This window comes from Triticum aestivum, chromosome 2A, assembly GCF_018294505.1.
Source record: "Triticum aestivum cultivar Chinese Spring chromosome 2A, IWGSC CS RefSeq v2.1, whole genome shotgun sequence".
NCBI lineage: Eukaryota > Viridiplantae > Streptophyta > Magnoliopsida > Poales > Poaceae > Triticum > Triticum aestivum.
Window position 1 is genome coordinate 744,562,584 of NC_057797.1, and position 11,116 is coordinate 744,573,699.

At 44.9% G+C, this 11,116-nt stretch overlaps 1 pseudogene; it reads left to right on the top strand.

Annotated features, from left to right (window-relative positions):
• Positions 1-5,353: 5,353 nt before the first annotated feature.
• On the top strand, positions 5,354-10,835 carry LOC123191972 (uncharacterized; annotated as a pseudogene).
• Positions 10,836-11,116: the final 281 nt, after the last annotated feature.

Sequence of the window (11,116 nt, forward strand, 5' to 3'; positions counted from 1 at the left end):
TTTTCCGCGCGCAAGGAGCGCTCAATATTTCCATTTACTGTAATGATGCCACGTGGACCGGGCATATTAAGCATGAGAGAAGCGTAATGCGGTATTGTGTTAAAGCGAGCGAAAGCTTCGCGTCCCAGTAGTGCTTGATAGCCACTTTGGAACTGAGCGATGTGGAAGGTTAAATTTTCGCTGCGGAAGTTATCGGGAAAGCCAAATATAACCTCTAGTAGCAGGGAGCCCGTACAATGGGCTTCTGGGCCTGGCGTTACTCCTTTAAAGGTAGTATTGCTATGGCTGATTTTTGTTGGGTCTATCCCCATTTTGCGGACTGTGTCCTGATATATCAGGTTTAAACTACTGCCGCCGTCCATCAGGACTCGTGTGAAGTGGTATCTGTAAATTATCAGGTCTAACACCAAGGCAGCCCATCCTACATGCCGGATACTTGCCGAGTAATCCCGATGGTCAAAGCTGATCAGTTTGGACGACCAGTGGCAGAACTCCGCGGTGATAGGCCCTGGGGCATGTGTTTCTAGGAGTGCCACTTTGTTTCTCCCTTCATCACGTGTAACACATTTACTGTTTTGACTTTTGGTGGGAATTTTTCTGTTCCCCAGTGCTTTGCTTGCGAGGCTCATCCTCGTCTTCACTTGGTGTATCCTGCCCCTTGTGTTCGGCGTTGAGTTTGCCGGACTGCTTGAAGACCCAACATTCTCTATGGGTATGATTTGCAGATTTATCGGGAGTGATGTGGATCTGACATAGTTTGTCCAGAATCTTGTTCAGGCTGGATAGTTCGTCTCTGTTGCCTTTGGAGGGCAGCTTTTGCTGACCTGGCCAAGAGCTTCTGAATCCGTCATTTACCGCCGTGCTCTTCGGGCTGTCTTCTTTATTTCGGCGCTTGTTTTTGCTGCGTCATGTCTTCCCGTTTCCATCCCTGACTTTGGATGTACTTGGGTCGCTGGTGCTACATCGGGCTAACCAGCTGTCCTCGCCCGCGCAAAAGCGGGTGATGAGGCTTGTTAATGCTGCCTTTGTTATCGGCTTTTCTTGGCCGAGGTGTCTGGCAAGCCATTCGTCTCGAACGTTGTGCTTGAAAGCTGCTAAGGCTTCGGCGTCCGGACAGTCGACTATTTGGTTCTTTTTAGTGAGAAATTGTTCCAAAGCTTTCGGGCTAACTCTACGGGCTGTTGAGTTATATGACTTAAATCGTCTGCATCCGGTGGTCGGACATAGGTCCCTTGGAAATTTGCCCGAAAAGCGTCCTCGAGCTCTTCCCAACTTCCAATGGAGTTTTCGAGGAGGCTTTTAAGCCAGTGCCGAGCTGGCCCTTTGAGCTTGAGGGGTAAGTACTTGATGGCATGGAGATCGTCTCCTCGAGCCATGTGGATATGGAGGATGTAGTCCTCAATCCAAACCCCAGGGTCTGTCGTTCCGTCGTACGTCTCTATGTTTACGGGTTTGAATCCCTCTGGAAATTCATGGTCCAGCACCTCATCGGTGAAACATAGGGGGTGTGCGGCACCCCTATATTTGGGTGTACCATGGTGTTCGGATTTTTGTTGTGTTGAATTACGTGCTGGAGCGCGCTTGCTTGGCCAGTGATGGATCTGGTTGCGCCATCCTTTTGATGCGAGCCCTCACGTGGATCGCGTACTGGCTTGTGTGCAGCGTCGTTTGCCGCTCTATGTTGGCCACGAGGTCGTCTATCCGACTGGATGGCTGTTTTGTTTTTTGATTGCGGGGGATCTAAGGCCTCCTCATCAAATTCAGGTAGCAGCTTTCGCTTCAGGTAGCTCTTTGTCTGGTGACTACCGCCGTACTTTGCTGCAGTGTTGAGTACTTCACTCCATCTAATTCTGAGTGTGTCTTGTGCAACCCTGAGCCTTTGCTTCTGCTTTTTCAGACTCCTCGCAGTGGCGACAAGACTGTCCGGCGTGATGTCATCCGGACTGTTATCTTCGTCGGAGACGGGTTGTTAAGTTTGATTCTCCGTGTTGCCGTGGTCGGACGGTGGTTCAATGCCATGTTTGTCATCCACTGGCTCACCTTGCTCTATTGCTGGGTCTATATGATCACTGTTTCTGCCGAGGCGGGATTTTGAGCGGCGCTTACGCCACCGCTTTGACTGCTTCTCGAGGGAACGATCCTTCGTTGTGTCCTTCCGTTCCTCGTCGTCGTTTTCTTTGGGTGTGTCCACCATGTATACATCATATGATGAAGTGGGCATCCAGTGCCCTGTGTGCAGTGGCTCCTGTCCGTCTCCTGCATCGTCGTCCATACCGTCGATGTCTTCAGAGTCGAAGGCGAGCATGTCGGTCAAATCATCGACAATGGCTACTAAGTGGGTGGTGGGTGGGCGGCGAATTTCTTCGTCGTCCGCATCCCTATCTGGCCGGCCATAGTTCGGCCAGGACTCTCCTGACAAGGAGAGAGACCTTAATGAGTTCAGTATGTCGCCAAAGGGCGAGTGCTGAAAGATATCCGCGGAGGTGAACTCCATGATCGGCGTCCAGTTGGATTCGATAGGCACGGGCGCAGGCGGTTCGGAGTCCGTGGCCGGGGAAGAATCCGACAGTTCGGTGTCACGGCTCCCGTGAAGGGTAAGGTCGATACTCGGCTCGATCGCCGCTGAGAATGCGGCCTCCGTGGTGGCGGGGTCTATCCACCCGTCCATGGATGGTGCACTTGGCTCCGAATTGAGGGTCGGAGCGGTTGCCGGTGCGATCTCCCGGACACTGTCCGATGGTAGAGCTAAATCATGCTCATCATGACCGTGCGGTGCACTCGTTAGGGGCTCGAATCCGTCGAAGATCAAGTCTTCGTGGATGTCGGCCGTGTGGTTTATGCTTCCAAACCTGACCTGGTGGCCAGGGGCGCAACTCTCGATCTGCTCCAGATGGCCAAGCGAGTTGGCTCGCAGTGCGGGTTTGCCGAATACAAGGATCTGTCCGGGTAGAATAGTCTCACCATGGACTGCATTGCTATTGATGATTGAAGGGGCCAGCCAGCCTAACGATGACGACACAGAGGAACTCTCAATGAAAGCACCAATGTCAGTGTCAAAATCGGCGGATCTCGGGTAGGGGGTCCCGAACTGTGCGTCTAGGCGGATGGTAACAGGAGGCAGGGGACACGATGTTTACCCAGGTTTGGGCCCTCTTGATGGAGGTAATACCCTACGTCCTGCTTGATTGTTCTTGATAACATGAGTAGTACAAGAGTTGATCTACCACGAGATCGAAGAGGCTAAACCCTAGAAGATAGCCTATGGTATGATTGTTGTTGTTGGTCCTACGGACTAGACCCTCCGGTTTATATAGACACCGGAGGGGGATAGGGTTACACAGAGTCGGTTACAAGGAAGGAGATCTACATATCCATACTGCCAAGCTTGCCTTCCACACCAAGGAGAGTCCCATCCGGACACGGGACGAAGTCTTCAATCTTGTATCTTCATAGTCCAACAATCCGGGGAAAGGATATAGTCCGGCTGTCCGGATACCCCTCATCCAGGAGTCCCTCAACGAGGTTCGGTAGTAACTTGATCAGAAGTTTCATGATCATCATCATTAGCTTCCTCACTTACTGGTGCAGGTATCACTGGAACTAATTTTAGTGATGAACTACTTTCCAATAAGGGAGAAGGTACAATTACATCGTCAAGTTCTACTTTCCTCCCACTCACTTCTTTCGAGAGAAACTCCTTCTCTAGAAAGGATCCATTCTTAGCAATGAATATCTTGCCTTAAGATCTGTGATAGAAGTTGTACCCAACAGTCTCCTTTGGGTATCCTATGAAGAGACCACTACAAGAAATATGTCAACTTATGACCTTCTGTCAGTGACCTTGGAAGAATTGGTCATAAATCTATGACCATTTTAGACCAATTGGTCAAAAGCTGTTCGGGGGGCTCCAAACCCTAAACCATTGCGACCATTTTGGTCAGAAAGGTCGTAATTTCCTTACACGAAATGGTCATAAAGCAGATAGCACTAGTCCACTGCTTTATTTCTAGCTGATCATGACCAATATAGATGGTCATAACCTTGTCAATTGTGGTGGATTGGTATGAGTTGGCGCCACCTCATCAGTTTTGCCTATGTGTCATGTCCATGTGTCAATTTTTGCCCTAGGTTGTGAAGCAACCTATATTTCTGTCATTCCAAAAATTCCCAAAAAAATCTCATAAATTCGTTGGGTCATGTCTTCGTCAAATATGTAAAAATACTTCCTTGCCTAGTTCAAAAATAATTCAACAATATTCATTTTCCTATTCTGTTCACAACATCACTTTATGAAGGAAGTTCTATTTATATATTCTTGATTGCCCTCAGAATTCTTGGGCACTCTTTCCTATCCAAATCATTGCCACATGACAAAATTCAGCTCCATTTTCCTGGCAAATCTTGCTCGGCAAATTTGCAAAGTTTTTGTCCACCTAGAAGCATTGTGAAGGAAGTACCTTTTTTATATATCCAAATGACATGAAATTTATACAGTTCCTTCACATGCCCAAATTATCACCCTCCTCCAAATTGCAGCGGAGGCAAATTATCTATGTGAGCCCAGGTTCAATTTATATTTTATGGCCAGATTGGCACGTTGCAAAGCAAGTGTTATCTAGACCCCTCCTATTAACCTCAAACTCTTTGGGCACTCTTCCATACCCAAATCATTGCCACATGATAATATTCAGCTCCATTTTCCTAGTAAATCTTTCTCAGGAAATTTCCAAAGTTTCTACCTCGAGAGAAGCTTTGTGAAGTAAGTACTATCTAGGCTTACCCAAATGATTTGAAAATCTACCAAGGCATAACCATACCTATGTAACTTACCTACACCAAATTTGAGCTCATTTCATTCATCCAATTTCTCTCACTACTTTTCCCAAGTTTCTGTCCATAGAAGAGCATTGTGAAGGAAGTACCACTTTGGCATGTCCAAATGGTATCAATTTTCAACGGTGCTTTCCAATGCCAAAATAATCATCCTCCACCAAATTTCAGCTCAATCCATTCATTATTTTGAGCCCAGCTTCAACATTCATATTTCTGTCCAGTGTGGTACTTTGCAAAGCAAGTACCACCTAGGATCCTCCTTTTGATCTGAAAATTTGCGAAGACATTCTTCTTAGTAGATGATCATCCTCAGCAAAAACTCACGCCCATTGGCCATGTGCATTTCCCGTACCGCTAATCAAACAGTTGGCTGCTAATTCATGTTTGAGCATCGATCAGTCTCCTCGTGAGAATCTTATGTTGTAATTTTATTCCTAGAACCTACCTGGGGAGTGCCCAACCCACTAGACATGTCTAGGCTGCCTAGAACACATGGCAACGCCACGGTCACACGGTGACCATGCGCCAGGCATGCGAGTTTACGCGCTCTAGAGTTGGGGGCCTTGGCCACCGCCCAAACCTCGACGTATCACCATCAAACCATGTATTTATGATTAAATAGGTACTTATGTAACTATAAATGATTTTTGGAAAAAATAAATAGTAAACTATGAGGCAGCTGCAGTTCAAATTTGACCCGCTTCCTGCTGAATCGGCGGGAATTTGTCTTTTTCAACAGAGGTGGATCAAAACTTTTGACGCCCAACAATTTTGTCAACTGTGCATTAAATATGGCCTAGTATTTTATAAAAATGATTTGGTCCAATTTTGCAACAATTATTTGGGAGGTCCTTCACAAAAAAACCTCCTTTTGGGCACTGGAAAAATGGAAAATGGTTTTTTCGTCCAAAGAAAATGAAAACTTCCTTAGGCAACATTGTTTGCTATTCCAATATACACCCTTGTGCACAATATGGGATCATTTGAACAAATTATGCCATGAATGTGGCCATAAGATTGATCATTTGGCTTGAAAGCCATTGATATCCACACGTGATAGCTCGATTTTGAGAACACTTTTTTAAAATAATTGCCGTATTACAAGTTTGTTATTTTTCCTGGGAACTTGGCCACATATAATGACACAATGCGAAGGTTTCCCAATTTTTTGATTTTTTTGAATTTTTTATGCCCGTTTCAAAATGCGGTCAAAACGGCGGGAATGACCGTTCCTAGCTAGTGGTTGAATCTTGAATTTTTTTGGTGTTTCTCTGATTAAATAGGTACTTATGTACCTAGAAATGATTTTTGGAAAAAATAAATAGCAAACTATGAGGCAACTGCAGTTCAAATTTGACCCGCTTCCAACTGAATCGGCGGAAATTTGTCTTTTTCACGAGAGGTGGATCAAAACCTTTTACACCCAACCATTTTGTCAATTGTGCATTAAATATGTCCTAGTATTTTATAAAATTGATTTCGTCCAATTTTGCAACAATTATTTGGGAGGTCCTTCACAAAAAACCTCCTTTTGGGCACTCGAAAAATGAAAAATTGATTTTTCGTACAAAGTAAATGAAAACTCCCTTAGGCAACATTGTTTGCCATTCCAATATGCACCCTTGTGCACAATATGAGATCATTTGAACAAACTATGCCATGAATGTGGCCATAAGATTGATCATTTGGCTTGAAAACCCTAAATCTTCACGCGTGATAGCTCATTTCTGAGAACACTTTTTTAAAATAATTGCCGTATTATAAGTTAATTATTTTTCCTGGAAACCTGGTCACATATAATGACATAATGCAAAGGTTTCCCAATTTTTTGATTTTTTTTGAATTTTTTATGCCCGTTTCAAAATGCGGTCAAAACCGCGGGCATGACCGTTCCTAGCTAGTGGTTGAATCTTGGAATTTTTTTGGTGTTTCTCTGATTAAATAGATACTTATGTACCTAGAAATGATTTTTGGAAAAAATAAAGAGCAAACTATGAGGCAGCTGCAGTTCAAATTTGACCCGCTTCCAGTTGAATCGGCAGGAATTTGTCTTTTTCACCAGAGGTGGATCAAAACTTTTGACACCCAGCCATTTGGTCAATTGTGAATCAAATATGGCCTAGTATTTTATAAAAATGTTTTGGTCCAATTTTGCAACAAATATATGGTAGATCCTTCACAAAAAGAACTCAATTCGGGCACTCGGAAAATGGAAAATGGATTTTCCGTGCAAAGAAAATGAAAACTTCCTTAGGAAACATTGTTTGCCATTCCAATATGCACCCTTGTGCACAATATGAGATCATTTGAACAAACTATGCCACGAATGTGGCCATAAGATTGATCATTTGGCTTGAAAGCCATTGATCTCCACACGTGATAGCTCGTTTCTGAGAACTTTTTTTAAAATAATTGCCACATTACAAGTTTGTTATTTTTCCTGGGAACTTGGCCACATATAATGACACAATGCGAAGGTTTCCCAATTTTTTGATTTTTTTGTAATTTTTATGCCCGTTTCAAAATGCGGTCAAAACGACGAGAATGACCGTTCCTAGCTAGTGGTTGAATCTTGGATTTTTTTGGTGTTTCTCTGATTAAATAGGTACTTATATACCTAGAAATGACTTTTGGAAAAAATAAATAGCAAACTATGAGGCAGCTGCAGTTCAAATTTGACCCGCTTCCAGCTGAATCGGCGGAAATTTGTCTTTTTCACGAGAGGTGGATCGAAAATTTTGACACCCAACCATTTTGTAAATCGTGCATTATACCTGGCCTACTATTTTATAAAAATGATTTGGTCCAATATTGCAACAAATATATGGTAGGTCGTTCACAAAAAAACTCATTTTGGGCACTTGAAAAATAGAAAATGAATTTTTAGTCAACTACGACCAATTTTTTAGTTAACTGTGACCAATTTAGATGGTCATGACATGGTACGCGTGTATTGCATTTTGAGTGGTCCGTGGGTGTTTCACGCGGATCGTGGATGGATCATCGTCGGATGCTCCCGGATCCAACGGCTGTCCTCACCCGAAGCCCACCTAAGCCGAAACCCTAGATCTCGTGAGTCCTCTGCACATTTTCCATCCACCCCCGCCGCCTCCTTTCTTTCTCCCCTCGCTCTATTCTCCTTCCTTTCTCCCCTCCCCTGCGCCACCCGCCCCTCACCTTGTTCGAGACTGCCGGAGACCCCCACCTTCTCCTCTACCCCACCACCGCCGGCGCCCCCACCTTTTGATTCTTTCCCAAGCACACAAAACCCTAGCCCGCGCCGCGGGCTAGAGGTGCAGCACCGGATCCGGTCCAGGGTGCAGCCATCATGTAGCACCACCACCAGCTGGACCAGTGGCTCGCCGACGGCGTGGGTGGGGTGCTTCGCCAGACAAAGTATGCCCCCTGCCTTCCCGTGCCCGACCGCTCGCTCCACCTCAACCTCGCCGTCTCGTAGGACCTGCGCGGCTGCCTCCAGGACTGCGTCTTCGCGCTCGAGGAGGACCTCCACGCCGCCGCCCAATGCATCGACCTCCTTAGGGTCAGTCCGCCCCCCTTCCCCCCTCCCCCGTCCATTTTGCTGTGGCGGTTACTCGCGCACTATACCTGTTTGCCAGAATGCCTGATGGATCGGAACAGCCCCGTGCCGTGCGTGCAGAACAAGTCGGCGATGAACGCGGAGGGGATCTGGCGCTGCGTGGAGGAGAAGGAGGTCGTGGCGGCTGCGCGCAACCAGCTTGACGCCCAGCCAGGCTCGAGAAGGAGTGCGGCCTCTACGAGCGCGACCTCAAGCGCGCCATGGAGTCATGCGACGAGCTCGCCTGGGAGAGCAACAACCTACGCAAGCACCTCAGGGACACCCCCGACGTCAGTAACATCACCACACCCCGTATCCCTTTCCTCGCTCATATTATCAGTCGATTTCATGCTTGATGGCTCCTGTTATCCACTGATTGCTACATTCTGGATATGATTTACTGTCTACTCTTGTGTGCTCTGCCATTGGGAAAGGAAAATTAGTTAGTTGTGTCAGTTGATGACTAATTATATCTTCCATGGATTTTAATCACTTGATGCATATTCAGTTTGACTAGTTGGTCTTGTTACATTGTTTGTTTTTGGTCTGTCAACTATAGTAGAGCTCCATCACCTTCAATCAGGTGATTTGGTGTTGGATCAACTGTAGAGATCCATCACCATCATTGAACACTCTGCTTGCTTGCATGATACTCCTGTATGCTACTGCGGTGGCTGCTTTGTATAATTACTAGTGCAGTGCTGTTTAACCAACCTGGTCCTCCAACATTCATCTTACTCACGTGCAGCTTACTAACAAGTGCAAGCACCGCAGAGGGACAAGAAGATACTCAAGACCAACCTAAAAAAAGCATAGGAGGTAACATGTTATCTCACTCTTGTACTTGCAACACCTATGTTCTGTACCTGCAACTTATCGCCCTCTCAGTGAACATTGCTTCATGCAACACTAATGTAGTCTTGACAGTTTGAAGTTTCTTTTGCATGTTTAATTCAAGGTTAAGTTATTCGAGGAGAAAAGAGTTGTTGACGAAGCCAACAAGACGCTATTGTGCTTACTGGAGAAGGAGCAGAAACATCGGTCCGAAAGGAAGCACTCCGCCAGCAATTCCACCAAGGTAAAAGCACCAACCAACCCAACCATAAAAGCTCAAGTGTTTACTGATTTAATTTAATCTGGTACACACACAGCACAGGCAGTACAACTGTTAGTCGAAACCTGAATTACCCTACTGTCTGGCTACCTTGACTACATTAACAATGTCATTCTTGGTGCTGCAGCAGAAGCGCAAGTCGTCGAGCCTGAAGGACACGAGCCCGGTCGGCCTAGCCATCGATTTCAACAACACAGACGCATGCAGCCAAACTCCCCAGACTGTAGGGTGCACAAGAAGTGAACCCAGCCGGTTGTCCTGACATTCTCTTCTAGGTAGCTTGAACTGAAGTGAACTGAACAATCCACCCTTATGCATCTGGGCTGCTTGCCTCATCTGACTAACTTGCTGGGTTAATTTGGTTGGTTCTTGTTGGTAGAACCTCGGTCATGTAGCCTGCATTTTCCATTTTCCTCTTCCTGTTGGTAGCTGCCTGTGTCTATCATGATCCTTTCATGAGAAAAATTAGGAGTGTTACCTTGGTAACGCCACACATCCCGTCTCCTTTCCCCCCTGCAATCTAGTCTAGTTTAAAATATACATTTCTTTGTCTGCTCTTGTGAGCTCTTCCCATTAGGAAACTTGGCTAGCTGCCCATATCATTTGATGAACTATACTATTATCCACTGCTTTTAATCAGCTGATGATGCATATTAAGTTTGGCTGATTTTGTTACATACATACATACATGACTTTGTTTTGGTCTGGCAACTCAACTGTGATGCCATTGCTGCTGCTCTGTAGAACTTCTGTATGTTCAGAGCATGCATCCTAATTGTCAATCTCGAGAATGCACTTCTGTATGTTTTTGATGTCAAACACTTATGCATGACTAATTGTTAAGTTGATACAATTTCTTTAGTAGACAAGCTTGGAAACTTAGACTACAGACTGTTAAACTGTTACTGATTTAGACTATAGAATTTTTAATCTTAGACTACTGGTTTATCTATGTCTCATATCATGGATTTGACCTGTACCATGCATTACACATGTGTTGATACAATCATATAGCTTATCTGATCAAACAATCTGTTCATGTTATCTTTACCCGCTGCTCTTATACCTTACCAAAACAAAAATAATTCTAACTGGGAGTAGTTTTTTGTTCAGATTCTGTATTTATTACTACTGACATATTGTCGTGATTTACTTTTTGTACTGAATAGATCTTTTTGATATTCACAGGTTTTAGCGATCAGCCGCAGCTCTTTCATCAAAGGTGCATGGTGCAACCGAGGACAAGCACTTCATGTCCAACCAAGGTGCATGGTGCTTGCAATTGACGAACAGGAGGTCTATGAAATTTGAAGTTCAAAGCTGGATAGCCCTACTCAGCAAAGAGTCGTCTCTTTTGTTTGACTGTAATAGACTGTATACATTGTTATATTGTAATAGTAGGCATATTTGGGTTGTAATAGACTATGTATAGATTGTAGTAGACTTAGTTAGTGTTATTTGATGAACTACATTTGTACTGTTCTGTTTGAAATATTGATTATGTATGTGATTTGAAAATGTGTGCAATGGAAACCTGACTTGTGGGACCCACTTATGAGAATAATCTGAGCAATTTTGAATTTTCTGTCAAG